We start from the raw sequence: 6,889 nt of genomic DNA on the forward strand, positions 1-6,889 counted from the left end.
TTGAAGCACCGCCATTTCCCTTCTTGAGGGAGGCTAGGTACTCCTTGCAGTTCCTCTTCCAATGCCCGTCTTTACCACAGAAGTGGCACTCTCCTTTGGGCTTCTTCACTTCCTTTCCCTTAGCTTTGTAGGGCACGGCTTTCTTACCTTTCTTGGGATAATTAGGATTGGGATAGCTCTCTTTCCTTTTCTTTGATCCCTCAATGACAAGAGCCGGTATGGCTTTGTCTTTCTTCATATTGGGCTCAACTGACTTGAGCATATTTGCAAGCTCTTCAAGAGAGGTTTGCAAGTCATTCATCTGATAGTTCATAATGAACTGTGAATAACTTTCTGGGAGGGATTGAAGAATTAAGTCTATACTTAATTCGTTATCCATCGCAAATCCAATACTAGAAAGTTTGGTAATGTAGCCAATCATCTTGACACAATGTGTCATGACAGATGTGCCTTCTTGCATCCTACTACGATATAGCAACTTGGATATCTCGTAGCGTTCGCACCTGGTTTGTTTCCCAAACAATTCCTTTAGGTGCATGATGATGGAATAGGCATCCATTTCCTCATGTTGCCTTTGTAATTTCGGTGTCATCGATGCAAGTATGATGCATCCGGCATGATCATCATCAGCCTTATGCTTCTGGTAAGCATCAATTTCCTCAATGGGAGCATCATCAGCAGGGAGAGGGGGTATCGATGTATCAAGTACATACCCTATTTTATCGAACTTCAAAACAATTTTGAGGTTACGAAACCAGTCGGTGAAGTTTGAACCATTCAATTTGTTATCGGTAAGAATGTTTTGCAGATTGGTGTTAGTCATGATTATAAGAGTGGGTTTAATTTAAACCTGAGAGTGAAAAAGAGTAAACGTATGTCATTCATTTGCTTAAAGTATATCAATCTAAAATTATAGGCCTTTTAGTTTATTTTAGATTGCTCCCACTATTTTGCCAAATTAATAGCCCTCCATATTAATTTGAAGAATTTCACAAATCCTTTAGTGAACTAGGATCCTAACTCCTGAGATTTCACCTTGAGTTTACTCAACAAGCTAGTCTCATTCATTAGGTAGATTCATGTAATCAATCACATCTTTAATGTGATTCCTAGGTTATTGGGTTACTAACCACATTAGTAACTAATATGTTATTCATATTAATCCCAACCGTCTTGCCCATTAGTTTATGACAACATGAGTTTACTCATCCAATTATCATAATCTAATTTAAGTATTACCCCATATTCATGAAAAATGATTTTCGATAATTCAGGTGTTACCGAAAGGACCCCGAGCTTGAGTTTACTCAACAACGCAAAGGCCCTCAGCACTGCCGGCTGAATTATAATATTAGGGAGGGGCAACCGATTTTAATAACTTGTTTATTTACTTAACTTTTTAATGAGGGATTTTATTTTAGGTCTCATAATCTAACTTAGTCTTGATTTGCTTTAGCATGCATCAGACACATACATTCACATACATTGGCGTTATGGACATATCATCTAAATTATTCCGTCGAGCCAGAGACGGAATAAAAGGGCAAACCTAAAGAAATACTAACTATTATATATTTCTCTTTAGGTCCTCCGTCTTCTCCATGGTGCCTTGAAATTACATATTAATTTCTATACTACTAAAGAAAACTTCAATTGAATTGAAAGGAATCAGATGAGATGAGAAATTACAATAGATAGTAGAAAGGCAGGACTCGCAGGCCCTATTTCAAAAATACCAAAAGACTAAAGAGGGTCCAAATATGTCCATAACTCCAAACATGCACAGACTCAATTAAATAAATTTAATTGGTTGATTACATAACTATCTTATGTAATATTTATGTTAATCACATTAACTTTTATCCAATTTTACTTCTAATAGTTTCGTATCTTTTATATTAATATTTAGATTAATATAACTATACAAAACTTTAATTATGCACGTCCCAATTATTTTGATTTTAATTCATTTAACATTTTGATTTACAAATTGGTAAAACAAACTTTTAAACAAATTAGGAACATACGCATAATCTGTTTTAATTAACAATTAATTAAAACTTATTTATCTTTAGAATCAATTAATCAAAACAATTTGTTAATTAATTCTAACTATAAATATTTATTCAATCCTATTGAAAACTTCTAAATTTTCATATATGAAATAACGGATTTAACGATGGCTCTGATACCACTGTTGGAAATTAGGCTAAGGTATAGCAGCGGAAATATAAATTTTTTAACCTATTTCCATTTAACCACAAGATCCGTTAACCATTATTTCATATAAAGAAGGATAAGAAGAAATACCTTTTAGAAGTTCTATCTACCGTTGCAAACGAAGTGCCCACAACTTCAAAAGAGATAGAAACTGTCTACCAATCTGCCCCTATCCGAAACAGACCTTCCAGACATCCGAACGACAAGCCCTTCGGTGGAAACGTGGAAGAATATGTCTAGAAGCTCCTGTCCAAAAATCGCGATGATCCGACGGTTCAATCTCCGGGAATCCACGAAATCGTGAACTGACCTGATGTAGGAGTAGTAAAACGAATTTCTCCCTTTTGTTTGTTTTTCTTCTTCGAGTTCCCAAACACGAAATAAAACACGGGAAGATTAATTTAGTATCAACCGTTGAATAGCAACCAAAGTATATTGCCTCTAACTAATCAACACAAGATCAAGGATAAAAGAAATAGATGAAAATTAATTGATCAAACGAAGCCGTAGATAGGATCATGATTTTCTTAAATAACTTCACCTCAAATGATATGTGAACTTCAATTGATCTGCTCTTCGCTCTCGGATCGTCTCCTCTGCACAACTTGTTCAAGCAAAGCTTCTAACTCTGCTTCGGTGAAACCTTCCAACAATTTCTGAGATATCAAAACAAGGTCCATAGTTTTAACATAACAAAAAGAGAGAACATAATATATAAATTATAGTTAAGGATTTCATATATTGGGTTTTTCATCTTAGGCTTGATTCTTTCGATGAAAAGGAAAACCAATATATGATTTTGCTGCACACAATCCAATAGAAGCTGTAAAATTTCATAAACTACCAGTAATATAAAAGAAGGAACAACTAATTGGACAAAGCTTTTATTAGAGTTTTTCCATGACTTGTTTCCAAATATGAAAAGACTATTGCCAAAATTATAAGTTCTGCAAGAACATTTCAAAGTACTTTTTCGATGAACAATGAATCCTAATACATATAAACTGTAAATACCCTATCCAGGTTGAGTTTCAAAAGTTGTATTAGTAACATCCAATTACATGTCAATCAACTCGTGAGAATTTTGCAAATGAACCTGAAATAGTGTTTGGCACATGTCATGGCATTGAGGAAGCCAATGAATGTGATCTTCATCTGAAGTAAGCCGTTGAGGGAAGCCAAATATCTGCAAAGGGAATCGAATGGCATTGAATGGAGGACCTTAAAAGTTGAATAAACTGAACAAAATTCAAGTGGATCTTATAAATAAGTAGTACCTGAAGCAAGTGGTAACCTAGTAGTAATTAAGTATGCACATTTAAAACAGAACATATTGTACTTTTTGGCGATTGCTTTGATTCTGATTGAATTTCTCCTTGACCTTGAAGACCCAACCGTGAGATAATGTTAGGAAAGAAGTGAAAGGAAAGAATAATTAAAGAGAAATGAAATATTAAGGGAGCTAAGATAGCTTATTGCTGAAACCATCACTAAAAAATATGAATCATAAATCAACAGAACACTCAATTAAGCAAGCAACTTAGACTGTCTAAAACAAATGAACTACATGACAAATATATATAGAGTGGTGTTATAATGGATCACTAGTAAAAGATTTAATATGAGATGATAGTTAAATTGGTCTAAATTACCATCTCTTTCTTCAAGTTGTTGGCATCTCATCCACATCAAGTGCCAATATGATACCCTCAATAATCATCACAAATACAAATACATTAATCGCTAACATTCTCATGCCTGAATTTATCAAAAAAAAAAAAAACATTCTCATGCCTGAAGTGCATAGTTTTGACTTGAAATCCATAACTCATCCTGTTGTAAATCCATGTCAAAAACTTCAGTCTTAGAGTATCTTGAATTACAACAGTTCACAACAAAAAAAACACAAACAAATTCAAGGGAAGTGCAAAACACCGAACAAATGAAAAAGAAATTTAACTCACCTTTGCTTTAACAAGAATATGTTTTAACTTCATCATAAAATGTCTTATAGCAAGGTTTTATAGTTTAAATGACTACAAAAATGAAAAAAGCAAGTCCAAAAGCTATAAGCTAGAATTTACAAAATTTCAAATGGCAGTTACTATGTTAGCCTTCACAACTAAGAACAACACATATTTCAGCAATCCAATATCTCACTTTCTCTGTTTATTAATGTTTCTTCTGTGTAAAATTTTACAAACACTTTGTCCAAAGTCCTTAACAGAATCCCCTTAAAAAACACTTGAAAATTGGATATAACTTCAAACCATCAAACATTTCAGGATTACAAGATCCAGCATAAAACATCTCAAAGCAACCAATCCTAATTACTACTATATCAGTGGTGATCTACAAGTCCATTCCAAATCTGTGTAACCAGCAAACTATATGGCAATGCCTCTTTAGGAAGAAAATTACCAGACAAAATTTTATTTGAAACGTTAGGATAAGTGAAAGGCATACTTGCATTAACAACTTAGCTTCCTTGAAAACCTCAGGATCTTGTACTTTGTCTAAATATTGTATATAGCTAATGTGTTTTTGTTGTTTCTAATAGAGAGACAGATTATATAAATAATAAGAGGAGTTAACTCGGTAGTTAAAGGCCAAAGTAGCAGCCCAACTCCTAGCAAATGTCCAAATTGAGAGCACTGCAAATTGAGTACAAAAAAATATGAGGAAAGTAAAAATAACTAAATAATCAGGAAATAACATCTAACTATGATGATATTCAAGCTTACCCAAACCAAGAAAGGCCAAAAGGATCATCACATCAGAAACTGTAAGAATCGCCCTTCTGCAAAACACATGAATAGAAAACATAAATGATTTACTAGCTACAAACAATCATTGAACTAAAAAACTTAAGAGAACCAACTAAATAAAACTTTCATAAACTGGAAATCAATAGGTAAAAGTCTGAATCAAAACTTACATAATTTTAATTCTTAATTTTATGAACACTTGGGAGGCCCCCAATTGTGAAAGAGATAAGAGGCTCCTAGTCAACCACATAGCCTGGTGACATTCAATTAAAGCCTAAATTTCCTAATATCAGCAACACAAATTTGAAAGAGTTAAGATGGAGTTTGAATTTCTAAAGTAATAACACCACAATAACTTGCCTAAATCGAGAAAGTGACATATCAGGGCTTTCAACTACAAATCAACTAACCTAACCTCTTCATGTTGCTAGTTTATAGATCTGGGTAGCCTGGAACTGATTGTACTGTCGTTGGCCTCCTTCGAGTTGTCGGTCCATTTTGTATCACCACAAATCGTACCGCTTGCGAGAGATATAAGAACAAAGGAAAAATAAAATTAAGGAGAGAGAGAATTCGATCCAGAGGAAGAGAAATGAGAGGGAGGATGGATGTTGTCGACGGTAGGAGATGCCGGTGATTGTGAAGAAGGGAGACGAGAGAGCCACAGTGAAATGGGAAGAGAGAGAAAGAGAGGATATTTATGTTTTAGTGCTTTTTTTAGGGATGTTATCGTGTTTTTAAGTTTCAAAAGAAATGGGGGGAGATTTTCATTTAATTCCCGCCTGCTTCAGTATTTTTTTTTTAAAATTTTAATCTCCGACGGAAAATCAGTCGGTCAACATATATTTTTGCCGGTGAGATGTCCGACGGAAACGTGTCACCGACCAATTGTTTCGGTCATAACAAGGTGGAATTTACACGCGCAATATCACCAACGGAATCGAGAATTTATCGGTGATCCGTCGATGATTTCCGACACAAAACAGTTTGTCGGTTTTTTCCGTCGGTGATAGCATATTTTCTTGTAGTGAGGCAGGCTTGCCAGTTTCGTCTTCTAGCGCCAGGTTCGTCTTCTAGCGCCAGGTTTGTCTTCTAGCCAAAATCCAGACGACCCATGCGTCTCGAAAAGATCCTTGATCATATTTCCGAGGCTTCTGATTTGTTGCAGAGACTTGTCGGACCTTGTCTTCTAGTAAACGGATCATTGGCGCTGACTTGATCTTTACTCAGCTTGACTCAGCGGCGACTTCGAAATTTGCTCAGCTTGACTCCGCAGCTTCGCCTTCAAGCTTTCCTAAAGAAGACATCTATCTTGTAATGCTGAGTTGTATTCTTACTCAGCTTCTGCGGTGTGCCTTGCTTATACTGACTTCGTTCTGTCTTTCTTTTAATGAATACTTAGTTCCTGTTCTAGTCAGTTTGCTTACTCAACATTGAACAAACACATTAGTACAATTAAACCAAAGCACTTAAATTTAATTGTCTTAATCATGGGATTAAGTTAAATAATTTTGTCAAATCAAAATCATGTGGAAAGGTGTTTCAACACTTTTTTGGTTCTGAAAGTACGTATTTTTGGTTCTGGAAGTACGTATCATGGACATTGGGAATACTATATCAGAAATTCCTCAAGACTTCTTCATGAAGGGGCAATCCTTGCATCCTTGGTGGAGTTCTCATCTTTCATGGCACCTAGAATGTCGAATCCTCCTTTATCCCACAATATTGAATCAACGGTTAGTCACTCCAGAAACTTTTCTCTTCCTCTTTGAAGGGGACTATTCGAAGATCTGGAAAGATTGGAGACTCCAATGGATCAGTGGAAATTTGATCCACTGATAGGGAAAAGGTTACCCCACAATAGGGACCGTCTAAACCCTTACTTTGTGATCATATCCCAA

General features: G+C 35.2%; 1 long non-coding RNA gene across 1 annotated transcript; it reads right to left on the bottom strand.

Annotated features, from left to right (window-relative positions):
- Window positions 1-2,105: 2,105 nt before the first annotated feature.
- On the bottom strand, window positions 2,106-5,667 carry LOC136234063 (uncharacterized). The gene is made up of 8 exons (XR_010691029.1): window positions 5,399-5,667; window positions 5,159-5,271; window positions 4,965-5,020; window positions 3,873-4,874; window positions 3,498-3,601; window positions 3,317-3,406; window positions 2,762-2,876; window positions 2,106-2,579 (listed from the first exon to the last, which is right to left on the bottom strand). It is a non-coding gene; the product is annotated as an uncharacterized lncRNA (long non-coding RNA).
- Between the last annotated feature and the right edge of the window lie 1,222 nt (window positions 5,668-6,889).

This window comes from Euphorbia lathyris, chromosome 6 (genome assembly GCF_963576675.1).
Source record: "Euphorbia lathyris chromosome 6, ddEupLath1.1, whole genome shotgun sequence".
Lineage (NCBI taxonomy): Eukaryota > Viridiplantae > Streptophyta > Magnoliopsida > Malpighiales > Euphorbiaceae > Euphorbia > Euphorbia lathyris.